General features: G+C 39.4%; 1 long non-coding RNA gene across 1 annotated transcript in view; it reads left to right on the top strand.

Moving 5' to 3' along the window:
* The window catches only part of LOC137134658 (uncharacterized), a 48,819-nt gene extending 34,563 nt beyond the window's left edge, over positions 1-14,256 (top strand). Inside the window, exons 2-5 of the long non-coding RNA XR_010915452.1 lie at positions 576-759; positions 1,280-1,342; positions 4,413-4,535; positions 9,066-14,256. This is a non-coding gene — a long non-coding RNA (uncharacterized lncRNA). The remainder of the gene's footprint in view (positions 1-575; positions 760-1,279; positions 1,343-4,412; positions 4,536-9,065) is intronic.
* Positions 14,257-18,562: the final 4,306 nt, after the last annotated feature.

Raw genomic sequence — 18,562 nt, 5'->3', positions numbered from 1 at the left:
TACTTGTGTAATGAAAAAGGGATGAGATAGTTTATTATTCGGAAAAAAAAAACGTCTTAGGAGTGTGAGAGAAAAAGCAAGCATGTGAGTGGAACCAAAGCCTTCATTATATGACTGATAATACCCGATGTGATGGATCACGCAAACACTGTGCATCCCCGGTGGTGCACATGAGTTCATTTCGCATGGCTGGTGGGACAAACATTGACTCCAAGCAATTTTATATCCCTCTCCTTGCTTCATATTCTCAAATGTTTCTTAATAAATATGGCACGAGCAAAATTAGTTTATGAAAATTAATCGGTGTGTTACATTTTTGTGACCGTCACCCATGGAAGACCCATTGAACTTGCTTTGTGTCTTGACGGGGTTATCTATAATATGCAGTCAATAATATATTATGTGTGTTTGGCCAAACACACAGAGGTTATGTAGCTGACGAATAGCACCTGAGAGATTTCAGATGAAAATCATGATGAAACCTCAAAAGTGCAGAAAAAGTACAGTGGTTTAAAATAGCACTCCTCATGTGTATTTCAATTCATTGTGTGGTTCTTTTTGATACTTTTTTTTAGGAAGGAGATTGATTAAGGGAGCCTATCTCTGGCAGACCAATGAAAATCAACTACAAGTGCACTGACTGATGAAAGTAAAGCCGTTTTTCTTTTACATCTCACGTGGCCGTATTCCAACACATAAGTGAGGATATGCTATCATAGCGAAGACCCAAAATCAGATAAAGGGACCCCAATAAAACAGGTAATCAGATCTGTCCTATCTTGACAGCACAGGTTTGTAGAAATGTTTCATGGCTCAAACAAAAGAGATCTCTGAGGACCTTAGATGAACAGTTGTTGATTACAAAAGGGTAAGAAAAGCGTTGCGATTCCACCTTTGCAATGGTAAATATCAGTGGTCATGAGTCCACAATAAGGAGAATATTAACCAATAACGATGAGCAGCGCAGAGTTTCTCCAAACAGAACCTTACAGTCCTTTACATTAAGGTTAAAACACTTTAAACACATTTGTCTACACAGTGGTAGAGGTCACAGTGGTCCTGTTGTTGTAGTTGAACACCTGTTGGTGGATTGCATTTATACCAATATTATGAACACTTTCTTAACTGAACCGACCTCCTGAAAAATAAACAACCTTAAATTCAAACTAAGCTGTTGTACAATCACTTCTGCCAGATCAAATTAATAAACCGTATGAACTTTGTAAAAGGTTTGGATGAAAAAGCTGAAACAATGCTTTCTTCTTTTTTTTTTCTACAGAGGATCATCCCTGTTTGCCAGGAAGATAAAATGTTTACAGACTGGATTTGCTGCCATTGAATGGTGAGCTTCAGATAATGATTGATTGATATTTTCCATCGGCCAGACAGACATGAATTCAGTGGAGGTTGACAGGTTGTAGATCCATGATCCTCGCAAAGAGAACTGCAGATCCTCAAGTATGTTGAAGGCTTGGCCCTTGCGGACCAACTGAGTCTTAACCCCTTCCATGGTGCTCACAGTTATAACACAGAGCATTCTGATCACTGGACCTGAAGGGCAGTTCAAATACACTCGGGTCATCGGGGGCCCGTATTAACAGAACCGAGGCTTTGCCACCAATCCCACTCAACTTCAGAGATCTTTAGGCGAAACAAATCGATCAACTCCTGACTCCATAACTGCTCTATGGCCACAGGGAAGTAAAAAACAATATAAAGACCTTTTTTTGTGTAGCTCTTACACTCAGCCTTGCTTGTAAAAGCACTGATTTTTGAATCAGGACTGACTGAAAAAGAAAAAAAACTGGCATCAGATTGGCAAAATGAATGCAAACAGCCGCCCGACTTTTTGAAATTTCATGATGGATTCTAAGCCTAAAAGGGAGCACTTAACTTTCAAAAAGCAGGATAGAAAATGCCTCCTTTTCCCCCATCACTAACAAACAAATGGATATTTCTAGCATGACCACCTGCTCCTTTCTCGCCTGAAACCCAGTTAGCTATCAGTCCAATTACCTCAGCATATAAACTACAGATACCTTTAGCCTTTAAACCTGAGAAGCCAAATCTAAGAATGAGTGGGAATGAAATCTCTAGTTTAATAAGGATGAGAGACACAGTTTAATATTAGTGGCTTCAGTAAAAATGTCAGGTTGGAGACATGATCAGTGTAGAAACATACAGTATATATCTGACACATGTCTGCAATATTTCATATGTCTTTCACTGGCCCCTGCCCTTTATGCAATAGCGCATCAATAGAGCATCTGTGAGCAGCAATTTTCAGGTCTTGCCACAGATTCTCAATTTCGATTTAGGTCTGGAGTTTGACTGGGCCATTCTAACTAATGAATATGCTTTGATCTAAACCATTGTAGCTCTGGCTATATGTTTATAGGGTCATTGTCCTGCTGGAAGGTGAACCTCCTCCCCAGTCTTAAGTCTTTTGCAGACTCTTAACAGGATTTCCTCTAACAATGCCTTGTATGTGGCTCCATCCATCTTCCCATCAACTCTGACCAGCTTCCCTGTCCGTGCTCAAGAAAAGCATCCCCACAACATAATTCTGCCACCACCATGTTTAAAAAAGGGGATGGTGTGTTCAGGGTTATGTGCAGTGCCACTGGTTTGCGGTGTCCCCCACATGGCTTGTGGGGACTTTCTTTCAACAATGGCTTCCTTCTTGCCACTCTTCCATAAAAGCCAGATTTGTGCCTGGTCCCTACAGCACACCACTTGTTACCTTCAAAGAGGCCCATGTTTCTGCTGAAGCATTCAATCATCAAATTAGATATATTCATTGTTTGTAAATTTATTTTTTTTTTACATTTTATCAAGCCTATTGTTTTTGTTCTTTTGCTTCCTATATAACATTAGATGCCACTTTCACTTAATTTATATAGCACCCTCTAAAGTTATATCATTCATTTAAAGTCATAATTTTCTTTAACTTGTGTCTTTGTCCGACTTTTGAAACTGAAATTTGGGCAGTGTTATAAACGCTATATCCCCCCACTAAGTTCTTTCTTTACTGACGTAAACCTACTTTGGTATTTTACACAAGTACTATTATTTTATATTATTCGTGCATGATGAAGTAAACAGAAGCATGGTGGTGCAGTGGTTAGGACCTCACAACTAGAAGGTGCCCAGTTTGAATTTACTTGCTGGCTGTGGCCTTTCTCTGCGTAGTTTGCATGTTCTCCCTGTGCTTATGTGGGTTTCTTCCAGGTTCTCTGGTTTCCTCCCACAGTCCTCTAACTGGATGTTAGGTTAATTGGTGACTTTGATTTGCCTGTAGGTGTGCATGGGAGTGTGAATGGTTGTCTGTTTTTGTATGTCTCTTTGTGTTGGCCCTGAAATGGACTGGTGACCTGGGCACAGACATTGACATTTGCGTGGACATTTGCGTTCTCACATACCCTGCAAAACAAAGTCCAAAGTGAAGAATATAAGCTGCATGTGTGAAAGGGGATCAAGAGACTACCCATTACATTTATGATGGGAAAAATGTGGGTAGATTTACTAACAACACATTGGAAAACTATGCTCATGTAGTATAATCATGAGCATTGGCAATAATTGTAAAACACAGCCTTGTATCTTTTTGTAATTATGAATTTTGAGTCTAAAATAATTTCTTGGTTTCTTTTTAAAAAGAAAACCTTATTAAAATGCATTTGTATTGTGCAGTCACAAGCTTTGGCAGTATTTTTAAAAGACTGTATTTTGTAATTATAATTGTGTAACCTTGTGTAATAATACATATAGCATAACCAAAAGCACTAGTAATAGTTAGAAAAGAAGGTCTTGCGCGTTTTTTGCAGTTATGTCTTTCGATTGTAAAACTAATGTCTTGGTGTGTTTTTACTAACAAAAGCTTGTAAATACCTACATGTAGTACAATCACAAGCATTGGCAGTATTTATGAAAAAAACTGTCTTGCACATTTTACAAAATTATTTGTTTTGAGTGTAAAATTATTGCAATGATGTGTTTGACCAAAATGTTGTAATAAAACATAAATGTAGTGTAATCACGAGCATTGGGACACTATATCTTTTTTGTAATTATACACTGAGTGTAAAAGTAACTTCATGTTGTACTATTACTAGCATAACATTGTAAAAATACATATGTAGTACAATCACAAGCACGGGCAATATTTGTAAAAGACATCTTGCAAATTTGGTTTAAATTATGTAAGCATTGTGTAATGTTTTTTTTTTATTTTTACTAACAAAACATTGTAAAAATAAATTAGTTTTTGAATTATAAGTTTTCATCGTATTTAAAAAAGTCCTTAGACGTAAATTTAATGACGCTTGACCCATAATTTAAAAAAAATGTAAACACTGTAAAATGATGTGAAATTTCACGCAACATTGAATGTAAATTTTTTTTTTTTACAGTGTAGTCATCCTGCTATTCCAGAGCTCCTCCAGGTGTCATCTGAGCTCCTAATGATGAAAAACTCCAGCTGATGTCATCTGAAGGAGTTTTTCAGCTAGAAGCCGACAAATATTATGATATAGGTAAGTCAGAGGGAAATTTTAAAAGCACTGAAGAGAGCAAGTTAAAACATTGGTGGAGTCACCCTTGAAGAAAATATGTGAGATTATATTTCATTACAGGTTAAAATAGCATACTGCAGAAATAATATTAATGTTGTAATGTCATGGAGACAACATTTAACTTTGCGTGAAAAGTGAATGCCGAGCGTTCCAGCAACAGTTCCAGCAATATCACATCCCAGGTCTGTTAGTTCCATTTCAAACAATGCAAAGTTTTTAGACTTCTACAGGTTTGGTAACATCATGAAGCCTGATGCAGCAACTGCACCAAAGCTGATTTAAAAGGGCTTTAACGTGTCTTTGACAGCACAGTACTGCCATCGCTGTAACACTCCTACAGCGCTCTGTGTTGAAAAAAAGTGAGAATGTGCTAAAAGACATCACCCACCTCGGACACCATGTGTTTGATCTCCTCCCAGAGCAATCAGCACACTCTCAGACTGAAACACAGCTTCTTTCCAAAAAAACCTCTCCTCGGCTTGATGGGGCTGATATGATACTGATACTGTGGAAGCATTTGTTTTTATTACATATTATAATGAGTGGGATCAGTACTCAATACTAAATCACACTGCTGCTATCATTGAAAATGTAATACACATCAATCCATAAATCCAGCATGTCCTAATATCTAGTATCTTACGTTCCTAGTATCTGAGTCAAGCACACTCTGTTTGACCACTGCAGCTCTACTGCGCTTAAACCTGGTTCGTATCTTTAGTGTGGTTAGTAGTATAGATATACTAATGGTACTACCTTTTAGTAGTACCATTAGTGTATCTTGATGGCTAACTTTAGGCTGACATCAGTGATATTTCTTATATTGTAAAATGTATTCTTATATCATTGCTAACAGTAATCCTTGCAATACTTGAAGCTTTATATCATAGCATCTCCATCCTATATTTATATTCCACGTTAGTTAAAATGTGTAACGACTTGAGAGTTAGTGCAACGTCGGAGGCTGACACAAGTACACAAGTTCTTAAACCTCGATACTACCGTAGCCATTTTTTTCCTCAATCACATGATATCACCGCCAGGAAATGTGCAGTCCATCCATTCAAGTTTTATCACTCAACTTCTTTTCACACATTATTATTCTTCTTCTACTCTTCACACTCATTCACCCCAAAGCTCCCCTTCAAGTACTTTTACAAGGTGAGAAGTGCCAGATCCAGCAACAATTGAAAGCAGAGCTGGTGTATCAGCTGCAGCCATCAATCATATCCTCGATCAATCACTGTCACCTGGCCCCGCGCCAACCTCACACCAGTCTCTCTGCCGCGCCCTCGGCATGTAGCCCTCAGGAATGCTGGGTAATGAGGGATGGCAAGGGGCATCCGGGCATCCAATTACGAGCCATGTTGGGAAGAAAGGAAAGATGTGTCGTGAGGCTGTGTGAGCTTGTTTACATTTACATCGGAGGCATTTAGCTTCTGCTTTCATCCAGAGGAACAGCATTGCAAACATTACAAGCAACGTTGTAAGGAGAGGAAAGGTCACAGCCACAAGGTGATCCATTAAGGAAGTTTATGACAGCGGAGACACTGGGATTATTGTTGACACGTTCAGTTATAGGCAGTCATTATTCTGGGTTTTATGTTGTGATCACCTGTCAGTCACACGCTGTATTACTGTGGTGGCCTTTTCTTTTGATTTTCTTAATGATAATTGACTTTGACTTGACTGTTAATTGTAGACTACATCCACTCTCTTGGCTGCTTAGAGTAGAATGGATCAAGAAGACAAAAGGTTACGGAGGCATGTCTCTGTACAGTTAAAGCATTATGGGTCCATATGGTTCAAAGTTAAAAAACCCTCAATATCTTCGTCTGGTGATGTTCAAAGCTTCACTTCTTAAATAATAATTTTTGAAAATAAGACATCATAAGATTGAGACTTGTTTAACATGTTTATTTGCTCTGCATTAGACTTGTGTATTTGACGATTCAATGCTTTTCCAATATTTATACCTGGAATAGACACTTTAATTCAGCTTGAACATTCGAGATTTGAGTCCTCAGACTAATAAGTATCTTTTAAATGGCAGCAAATATCACATCATGCCATGGAAGAGATGGAGATCTTACCGTTAATCTGTGATACAAACAGCAACGGTTGGAGAGGGCACCGCAAGGTATTAAGCGTAAATCCTCTTTCCTGAAAATTGTTCACAGCGCAAATGGAAATTCCAACAGAAAATTCAGGCTCATTTATTATTCATCATCACCCCCTCACCGATGCCTCACTGGAAGTGATGAAAAACTATTGCAGATACGCAAGTATATCATGTGAGACTCTAATATATTGCTATCACAAGCACTGAACTGGAAAAGACAGGATTTAATATGGTATCTGGTCCTAAGTCCTTACTAATTCAATAACATTATGCCAAAGATTTATTAGGCATTCCATTTCCCATAAACACATCTGCTTGCTGAGTTTGATGCAGGCCGGGTTGCAATATGTCAAGTATTTCAGAGCTGTTTGCTTGGGGACGGAGTGAAACAAATTGTCCTGAATGCATCTTTAAAGTGGAAAACCTGCGGATTCTGTTTTTATTTCCTTTGCACGCACAGCAAAATTTTTGCCTGTAAATTGATGTCAAAATAAAAGAGTGTGTGTTTTCTTTGGGAGATTGACTACAAAATGGAGCACAGCTACTCTTACAAAGTTATCACGCTTGATCCTTTCTGATTTATACGTATTAAATGATTATTGCCCTTGAAATGCGGTCATAATTTTGAAGGAAAGTGCCTTTGACTGGACAGTGATATTTCAGCTTTTAATGGGTAACGTCCCGGTCTAACAAAGGACAGATGTTCCCCCATTTCCCTTAAAAAGTTTTATTTTTTTTAAAAACATGATAATTACATTTGCCAAATGTTTTCTTGTTTTGGGATGACGTCGCTGTTGTCGGATCTGGCTCTGGCTCATCCTCATTCACCAATTCACCAGAACTAACCTCTTTTCTAAGGAATGTTTCTCGCTCGCAGACTCTGCAGCCTCCTCCTCTCTGCAGTACAGTATATCTCAGCGTCAGTAGGTGCTACCTTTTTGGACCCAGATCAAATGAAAGAGAATTCACGAATCTTGACAGATATAGAAACTGATTCCTCTTATCTTCCTGAATCTCTCATATTTGCCCCGTACTTAAGTAAAGCTCTAACGCTTTCGAGGCAACGTGGGAGTTTCTGAGACACACGTGATAGTTGAGAGCCACCGTCTCCTCTGGAACCCATTATGAAATGAATAAAATGCCTTCCTACCATTTTGATTTGTAGTTGGAGGGCAACCCCTCAAACGTCTGTCTGTGGTTCCTGAGAATTCGAAACCTCAGTAGTGAGTGATTGTTTCAATGTAAATGGGGCATGAAAGCCACTCTATAACTTTTCTTTTGGGTCCTGTCATGCTCAATTATAAATCCCACAAGTGACTCCTGGTTTTCTAGTAGCCATTTCACTATTTCATGGTAAATGCAGCAGTTTTTATTCTTTCAAATATTTCCTTGAAGAGGTAAAATAACAAGTGCCATTTGTTATTTTACCTCTTTTTGATTCGGGAATATTGGACAAATCGTCCTGAGGCGAGAGAGACCCTGCCTCAACATGATATCTACTTGTTGTGACAGTGGGGCTGCTGCTTGCACAAACACATGACTGACTTTTGTGGGGAGGTATAACTGAGACAGACACAGTGTTGACACCTCCAGCTGTCTCCAGGGCTGGAATAACGATCCGACACCCGCAGCGGTCCAGCGTAGACACCAGCTGGGCCTGGAGCCATAGAAAATGTCTTTCACCTCCTCTATCAACACCGCCATTCTCTCTCCTTCACAACCACAAGTGTCCCTCTCTGGCCTTCTTTCACGAGAACATCTCTTCATTTTTGCTTTATTTATCCAATATATTCCCCTCAACCTCCTTTATTCTCCCCGAACGTCCCTCTTCCACTATATCCCGAGTTCCTCTCTCAATCCCTCCCTCCCTACTTCCCGTCGTTCTTCCTCCTCCCACTTGCAAATCCTTTCCAGTGACACAACGCTGATTTTCTGCCAACTTTTCTTCCCTCCTTGAACATCAGTCTCTGTGGCACAGTAGCTCTTGACTTTTGTGATGACTTCATACTGCCTCTCTTGGCTTGGGTGGCGGTCAACTCAAGCGGAGAATGAGGACTCTTGAGAGTCGCAAGTGCTGTCTGCTACAAGATGCAACAGTAGGATAACATGATCAGACACCAGACTTGTACATTTAAATAAAAAGTCTCTGTAATGTTTTACTTTCTCAACTCATCACTGTAGAAGATATATATGTGCAGAGAGCCAGCTGAGGTCAAGTCTTAGTATTTTTGCAGTACTTTTTTTGTGTGTGTGTGTGTGTGTGTGTGTGTGTGTAAAAGTTCTAACAAATGACATATACATTGAAAACTCATGAGAGTCCGTTTTCAATCTTTTTGATATAAATTTAACATGTTTTTTTTCCTTCTCAGATTTATGTAAATATTCTCCCTTTTGGATTCCCAAAGTTGTCGATTTGTTTGGAAAGCCTACTTTTTCCCGCTGGTGTCATCGTCGACTGGTCCGTTCACAGGGGCAAAGCTACTGGCTGTGAATCTTCCCTGTCAAGTTTAACCTTTGTGAACTGTGACATGAGAATTTGCACCATGGACCAATAGTAACCAGTAATGACATTGCTGACCTTTGGGGGAACCGAATCAGGAGATAATTTATAGGATCTTGCTAGCTCTGCTAGCATAATGCATACATCGATCAGCCACAACAATGAAACCACCATGTAGGCCACTCTGAGCCCCATAAGCACATGGGTTGTGTTTTCTTAAACCTGTCAATCATGTCTAGTGTTAAATTCTCCAATGTTGACCCTCTTCCACCACAACTTTAAAATTTTGTAACTTTTATACTTTAGGTACAGAGCATGTACTTAGTAGTTAAGCTTGAACAAAAGTTTGAAGTAGTAGATGGTGTTGAGTATAATTGTTTGGGAAATACTAAAACTTTTATTTGTGTATGGAGTTTGTACATATACTACTTCCTAAATAATACATTTCCATACAGCTAAACTATAAAAGCCAGTACATTTTTGTAAGGAATAAAAACTGGATTTTTTTTTATAGTTATTAGTTATATTGTGGTCTGGTTTAATAGAGGTAATAAAGCAGTCACTTTACACACCATGTGATTATCAACTAACACAAGGCCACAGTCTTATACCAGTGTTTCTTGTTGTTCTTTTTGCCAACACTAAGTCACACAAACTCAGGTCTGAGGTTCACTGTATGCCCAGACCACCTTTCCAAGACTTGTTTGCTGTTAATAAATCAGTCCAAAATCAGCAATTGTAACAGTGGGAATACCTGGAGGGATTGATCACTTCATTCATTAAAAAGAAAAAAATTACGTTGGAAAATAATCCATCTGGTGACAATGATTCTAGAAAAGTGCTGTTGCATTTGCACTTAAGTAAACGACCATTTATATGGCGCTTTTATCCAGAGGGCTCTACAATGTTGTTTCTCATTCACACCGATGACAGTGGCTGCCATGCCAAGTGCTCCCCTGATCCATCGGTAGCAACCTGGGGTTCAGTGTCTTGCCCAAGGACACTTCGACACATAGTCAGGAGGGACTGGGAATCAAACCACCCTGTGGTCCATGGATGACTGCCTTACCAATTGAGCTACAGCTGCATCACTTTAGTGGCATGGGAATAAAATTTTAAAAGACAGAATTATTGGTTCAAACCGCTGTTGCAACCTGGTCCTGGCTGGTGGCTTTGGGGTTTCAGAGACCGTATTTAAGCGATTGAATCTGCAAGTAGTCTCTACATCACCACAGTCCCTGCAATATCTAACACCACTTACATGGCATGAAATCACAATTGAATTCTGTGCACTTTACAGTTTGTCTTTCAGCCTGCATTGATTGAAAACCAGCTGCATAGAAAAGAATAGTGATACAAGTGACATGTTCTTCTTTGAATTTAGGAAAGAGTGCAATGCATGCGTTCTATACACTGTTTTAAGCTTGGTCAGAGAGTGTGGACACTTTTAAACCATCCTGCAACATTCATTTCTCGTAGGATTGTACCCTGCCTCAACTTGTAGCAGAAAGTGAGAATTTAATGCTTCTGAACATTTCAGAAATTGCACGAGTTGCACTTTGAAGACAGCCTGAGATGGCTACACCATTATTTAAACTTAATATGTCAATCATTTCAGCCATGAGCAGTTCTGTGGGAGAAGTTCTTTAACCACAAGATATCACCCTCTGCCAGTGTATATTTATGTTCCAGTTTAGAAATTGCATCACTGTGTTCAGCACATGTGAAACATCCAAGTACACTAGTCTAGGCATTGTGCACATACAGCACTTGTAGGGTGAAATGATGTGCTTATGAGGCATGGAACAATAACTAGTATATTATTTGATTTTAAGAATGGCAATCATCCATGCTAGTGGGGAATGACCCAATTTTACACCAGTCAAAATCATCAAACCAATTGAATCTGTATTTAAAGAAGCCGAATCTATACGGTGTCCATTGAGGTGTAATGGTGGTGCACTACATACACTACGCATTGTCATAGATGCAGACAAATAATCAAAGCCAGACTTTTATATTTAGTAACAGATGTGGTGAGGCTGTACTGTAACCGTATAACAAACGCTGATGCACATGTCTTGTAGGGAAAGAGAAAGCCCTGACGAAGGCCCTGAGAAGGATGCGGAAAGGCAAAGAAATGCCTTCAGATTTAATTTGGAGCAAAAATGCTGATGTGCTGGTAAACGAATGGAAGAATGGAAAAAGGTGTCCCCTGAGGACATGACCATAGTCATAAAGTCAGTACCTCATTGGCCATGGAAATCATTTTGGAACCTTTTGACCTGCTTGTCTTTTATACGAATGAGGGGAATGATTCTTTGGTTTAAGCCTCTTAATGACAGGATCTCTGGGCCCTGGGCCAGCAGTTATGACTGATGGAGAGGCTTGTCTCCTCAGCTGCCCCTGTACCCACTGAGAGAACAAGCTAAATATGTAGAGGCCAAATATAGAACGTTACTTCTCAGCCTGGTGTGATGGATTGCTCTAAAGCCAAACTATGCATAGTGTCCAAAGAGGTAACAATGTAGGTGTATTTTATCATACACAGCAGCAGCACCTTTGTTCAGCCATCCATTTTTATCTTGGCCTGCTAAATGGCAACAAGTTTCTTGTGCACATGGAGATCATTGCGAGTCTCACAGCTCTGAAACTGAATAAGACCTCAAGCAAATTGTGCCAGAAGCCAACAAAGCTGGTGGCGTTTGTTTTGAAGGCTGTCTGCTCCCAACTTATGCAGTCTCCCTAGCTGGGTTTGTGTTCTTTGGAGCCAAGTCCAACCAGATGTTTCTTTTTGAGCCACTGAAACTGATAGCTCATGACGCAGTGTCATTTTTCACCGCCGTATCTCCCAGCTCCACTCAACACCCACATAATGCTTCATTTCTGCGAGCGGAATCAATACGTATTTTAAAGTAATATTCTCCCAGAATAATTTTTCGCCGTGTGGCTGGCATCTTGAAACGGTCTGAAAGCGATCTTTCAGAATCAAAGCTTGTGTGGGAGGATTTGGCTGTGAGTAGGGGAAAATGCGAATCAAAAGAGGCAGAGATCAATATGATTTTGAATCAAACAACATAATAGTAATTCCTGCTGTCTGTTTGTAGCAAACTCAAAACTAAACTTGTGTGGGGCAGGTCTTTTCTGTGCCTTTTCTCATTGCCGTAGTCTATAATATCGGCTCCACAATGAGAAGTTATCACGGGTGAAAGAACAGGGTTCACTCTGAGGTAACAATTGACCTTGTTTGTTAAAAGGCAGCAGCTTCTATTGCATGTCAAGTATTAAAGAGTCCATACAAAGTTACACAGCGAGCCACAAAAAAGCAATAGTTAGCCATGTGGAAGATCGAAAATCGCTTGATGAAATGGTTTTGTTTGGTTTTCTATCCACAACTTCCCACTCCCGCTGCTCAGTGGCCCCTGAGGTATGTTTGTATCTTTTCAACACTACGGATTTATAGATGCCTCGGCATTGTAAATCATCTTGAAATCAAGCTTCCACATGATGTACCACTATGGCCAAAAATACCTCAACTTTTTCCAGGACACTCTGTTCTCTTGTGTTAAATCAAGAAGCTTGTCTGATGAGAATGAAGTTCAAAGCCATGTTCACCACAACAATACTGAGAGTCAAAGGTCCCGACAGATGCTGCACCTCCTCTGAGCAATAAGGCAAAAAAAAAAAAAAAAAAAAAATGACAGCAATGACCTGTATCAACGTTATGAGGACCTTTGTAAATAGTTTGTATAGCTTTCTAAAAATAAATGACATGGAGATCCTTTAAACAATGTTATACAAGTGGCCTGTTGATCACAAGAGGTTTAATTTTCCCACTGTTCATTCAAGCACAGTTTCTGTAACTAGAACACAGTGTCATTTATGTTAATCTATATCATCATAGACATCTCTAATGGTCAGAAAACACTTGGACTTTATTCATTCAGTGTTCTCATCTCAGCTAATGTAATTTAAACCAACAACATTTCCCATTTTTGGTAGCCCTGCCCTTTGGACCCTTCAGTGGTCCAAGTATGTGCCCCAGCACTCGGTGTTCATCTGGGCCACCAGTGTCAAAGCCAAGCTAGTGTCTGGGCCACAACAAACATTTAATCGGGACACAGGACTCAAAGGACAGATAAAGACACTCATAAGTTCGATTTATCAGCCATAATCACTAACTTCAACCAGCTACATTTGGTTGTCGACAGTTCCTTTACTAACAGACACAAATATGTGATGAATATGTGTTGTTGTCACCCAGTCCTTTTGTGGTGAATTACTCTAATCCTCAAATTTTGTGTCTTGGTGTCGTGGGACAGGCCTATTTCATAGTTTGGTGAGACATTGTTTGTCACAAACAAGCTAATGTTCTCATCGTATAAATTATGTATCACTTAATGACGAATAAACATTAAACCATTACACTGGGGGATTTGAGATCAACTGCCATTGAACTTTTTGTTTGAATTCCTTTTTTTTTTTTTTTCAACTTGCCCCTAAATGACCCCACCCAGCTATAGTAGACACAAGCCCACACTCTGAAGAATGCAGTCTTTATAACATACCCATATCTCTTTCTGCATTTTAAATACGTAATTTCAAGATAGACAAGATAACACCAAAGGTGCCAATGCTGTAAAAGGACCTTGTGCTTTTGCATGCATTCTTCTGCGACTTTAAATTTAGCTCAGCGTCCTAATCCCTGGCATTGTTCTGTTAGTTGGGAGCAATGCATGACATGTTTTTGGATGCATAGCGCAGAGCTTCCATGTGGACACTCAGGTCCAGTCCAAGTTCACCCTGTGTGTCATCTGCCAGACACAGCGATGACTCACTGTACAACTGGAATCAAGGGGGCCGCAGGGTCGGGTGTCTCATGTGTTCAAGAATAACCAATCAATGTCAAGAAAACAAAGTGAAGCGCAATTTAGCCCAGCACAACTGGACATGTGAGATGTATGTTTGTAGAGTTGTGTTTCCTGGCTTAAATAAGCTCAGTAAAGAAATGTTTGTAGGCCCTTGAGATCTATTAATATAACTGTCCAAGTGAATTTGCAACCACCTAAAAAAAAATAAAATAAAAAAAAAACATTTGCTGTTTCTGTTTTCCGTCTTTTAATTTTGTAACATGAATAAAATATGAATAGGAATGACAGTGTTTACTTACAGTTTGATTAAATGTACATTTGCTCCATGATTTTTCCAAAAATAAGAAGAAAATCATCAGGGACAGCAACATAGGTTAAAACGCAGACAGCCATTTGAACAGTGCGCATGTCCACTTCGCCCTCCTAAAACAATAAAGGTTTAAATTACATTTGTTTTCACACATGTTAATCCCTGCTTGTAAAACTTACACAAGTCCAAGAAGTTGTGCTCATTCAAAAATTCCTCAGTGGGTTTGTCAGGCGATGAGTGCGTGGCCCGAGTGAGTGAAATTAATGAAGTCTGTAATGGGTTATCAAAGAGGGAAACTCAATATCTGTGGCAGGGAACCCCACCTGTTTATGGGGAGACGCACTTAGTCCACACACACACACACACACACACACACACACACACACACACACACACACACTCTGTCCAAAGAATTGCAGGTGGGGTTCAAGTGCTCCCCCAATGTCAGGACAACAGGTGGAAAGGCATTTTTTTTTATGATGTCTGCCCTCACCATGTGTACTTTTCAAGGCAAGCAACATGAGACTTTAGAATTTCCTGCTAGCAACAAAGAGGGAGAGAGAACTGCACACCTTCTGTTGAGGGAAATGTTCAGGTCTCGGATGCCAATCCTGTCTCAGAATAATTACATTTCTATACAGTGAAGCTGCACATGCAAGTAATGTTTGGGAGATTTACATTTTCTATTAACAAACATTAGCAAAAATGGCAAGTTGGATATTGAACATATGAATGAATATTCAACCTAGCAGCACAACATCCCGTTTGTCTGACTGCATCATGTGTTTTTGGTTATGTTTGGCTAAGGTTAGGAAAAGACTATGGTAGAGCAAATAATCCCTTTACACATAATGTGTTCATTTACTTGACTCATAAACACACCCTGATGACTTTTCCTGCAAAACTGTATTTGTGTTTGTGGTTTAGTTGTATAGGTATGTTACTTTTAGGACAAACGGTTGCAGATGGAGGTCAGTTTGAGTTCAGATATTCCGTATGTGTCTTACTATACTTTGGTCTATCATGACTCATTTATTAAGTGCAGACTATGAACATTTTATATTTTTAGAGTCCTACAGGAAACATATTTGGAAATTTTAAAGACATCAGCTTTAATGGGCTGTCACTAAATAGGAGACTATAGGAGCTTGAATTATCTACAACAGCCACCATGGCTAACGAGACAAAGAGAAGAATGGTGATTATTAAAGGAATAGTATCATCATTGGTTGAAATGTCCCAAATCCCTGTTGTTTTCTTGTGGAGAGTTTGCTCAAAAGATTACCACCCTCGTTTCTAAATATGAAGCTATAGAGCCTGCAGTGAATGAGCAAAGCTGAGCATAAAGATTAAGGGAGAGCAGCCTTCTCTGTCCAAAGACAGCCCACCTCGCAGCACATTGAGTGCCAATTAATGAACATATCGCATGTTGTTGTTTAAGTTGTACAAATGAACTGTAAAGATGACATGTTTGTGTTTATGGAGAGCTTTGGTTATGTCTAGTAACCACACGATGACCACTTTACTTTTTTTTTTTACTACTAAGATAATAGCAATACAGTACAGAAAATGGTTTAACACCAGCAAAATAAAATACACTTACAACACATTATGCCATGTAGCCACAAGTATTTATCAGTTGGTACACGGGAGTGTAGGGTTTGACACGGAGGAAATTAAACCGACTGGAGAATCTATCACAATATTTAACATAGTGCCTTTCGGCTTTTCTCCCTCTGGCACTGTGGATGAAGAGGAGGTGGGTGCATACAGACAAACATGATTGTGGTTGAATCTTTTTGTTCATACTTACTGTAATGTTTTGTATTTGATCTTATTTTGATTTTTTGTGACCCCGTCGTTGGTGCAAATCAGCTCTTATGAACTGACAGTTTCCCTTTAAGGCAGCCTTTACCTACTATCACTTTACCTAAAAGTCAGCCACCCTGGTTATTTGCCATGGACACACACTATTCATAGTCAGCAAATGGCAGAGGATGTGGAACACTTCACTGTGCAGCCAAAGTGCAGGTAACGCCCCTCCAAAACCACTTGGAAAATAGCACCAAGTTTCCACTCCACATGGATTCGGAATATCCAACAGCACATGCACAGTTCCACAGCTAATAAGTCTAAAGTGACTGTTAATCTGCAGAATATCATACAGTTGTAGTTGTATAATAGTATAATAGATAATAGAGTATAATACAGTTAGATGCCCTATGAGTAACATCGCCTCTCAGTGTACCGTGATAGTTTTTCATCACATGAACCAGTTCGGGTTACCTAATGCCTAAAGCTTACATGTTGGATTTCTTGCTTCTTCAGTATCGTCAAAACACAAAAATGGAGATTATGTGGCATGGATGTGGGAAAATGAATGAATTTTCTTCTCCACTGTGGCAACACCTTGTGGTTTTCCCATAATTGTCAGGTGGAAAAAGTTAAATCTAGAGTTTAAGATTTTTTTTAATAAAACTTCAGCAAGTGACACCTATCTGTCTTGCCTACATTAATAAACAGTTGTCATTTTTCTTACTTCCTGAAGAAATTTGCTGTTTTGAGAGTCTTCTGTAAGCCGCCTTACAAGAATTTGTGCATAATCTCTAAACTGCTAATGCGAATCGGTCAAATATGAGGGTAAATTCTGAGATAATATTGCAGCTGCAGGGAGTGCACTGTAACGGCTCCAACACAAACTCCAACATTGAAACCCAAAGGAAAATAAAATGCACCCTTTCAACACAGCAACACTGCAGTTGTCATTAAAAAGCTCAACAATCATGGAAACCATAATTCAGACGCAATAGTCCATGTGATACTTGTGGCACCGCACTCACAATGCTCCAGCTTGAAAGTCTTATTGTGATTTAATCCCTCACACGAACATGTCTTTGTATGTTTTTTTAATCGTAAAACCAGAGCAGAGTTTTCTCTTTTTTGCTGATTTTAATTATAGGTTACTAAGATTCAGTCTTGATCTTCTACTCTGCACCTGACAAATTAATTCAGTTTTTGGTCTTATAAAAACCTATCATGTAAATCCAACCTCTTCACTAACATATTGTATAGTTGGCGCCAAGGTCATCAGTCAGTTGTGTCTGTTGTAACGTTTCCCAACTAAACTTTCCATCAGTTTTCCAAACACCCCCACCACTCTGTATTTTCCAACCCACTGGACTGCGGAGCATGCACTAATGCTTTGGGCTCATCATATTATGTCCTTTAAGTTAATCTATATACAGTACCTCCTAAATCACTGTACATAAGTGCTAATCATTTTTAGTGTACAGGGGCCAGAGTATCGTAAGATCAAAGTTAAGCTCAATCATAGCTGGAATGTGTTACCCTCTAGGCTATTTTTAGGTTCTCCTTGCTAACTATCTGCCTTTTGGACTTGATTGGAGATTAGCACTGTTTTCGTTCTGGCACTGAGTAAACATCCTTCCATTTATTTTGAAGCTCTGAAGCCTCCCACTGCGGCTAACTGGATGGGCACCTGCTATTTTTGGGAGAATATAGTGAGGGGTATTCTAAAGAGAGACAGGCTTGTTTTACACCCTGATAAGAACCTATAAATAATGTGTGTGTGTGTGTGTGTGTGTGTGTGTGTGTGGAGGGGGGGGGTTATGATGTATGGGGGCTATGTGTACTGTATGGGGGCGATGATGTGAGTGTATTTGGCGTGTGTGTGAGAGGCAGAGACACTGAGCCAGAGAGACAAATACAGTGTCTTCTCCTGCGGTGTCCGTTTCATGGCAGGAACAGTTGTTGATGATTAATTTTCCAGGTCATTATCTGCTTTACTATGTTAACAACTTAAAAAATAACAAGATGAAAAATAGGATTAAGCTTTAAAATAATTTATTTTTTGCTTCTTTTCTATCAACTCCTTTCTCAACTATAAACATATTTTCTGCCTGAAATGTTGTGATTCTTTTCTTAAACCAGAAATAACAGGTATTTGCCATCAGTCTGGTCCAATTTTGCAAAACCACACCACTACAGATCTTTATCAGAACCCACCAATACCCATGGACAGATTACTGAAAGGGCCTACTGAGCACAGGCCCAGGGGCCAGAAAGAGAGCGGGAGTCCAAAGGTCAGACACCAAACCAAGACAAATCAAGACATCCAGGTACGGACATAAATTGACTAAAACCTGACATGAAATGACACAAAAC

This window comes from Channa argus, chromosome 10 (assembly GCF_033026475.1).
Source record: "Channa argus isolate prfri chromosome 10, Channa argus male v1.0, whole genome shotgun sequence".
Taxonomy (NCBI): domain Eukaryota; kingdom Metazoa; phylum Chordata; class Actinopteri; order Anabantiformes; family Channidae; genus Channa; species Channa argus.
The sequence above is the reverse complement of the archived record's forward strand: the minus strand, read 5'-3'. Positions and strand labels throughout refer to the sequence as shown.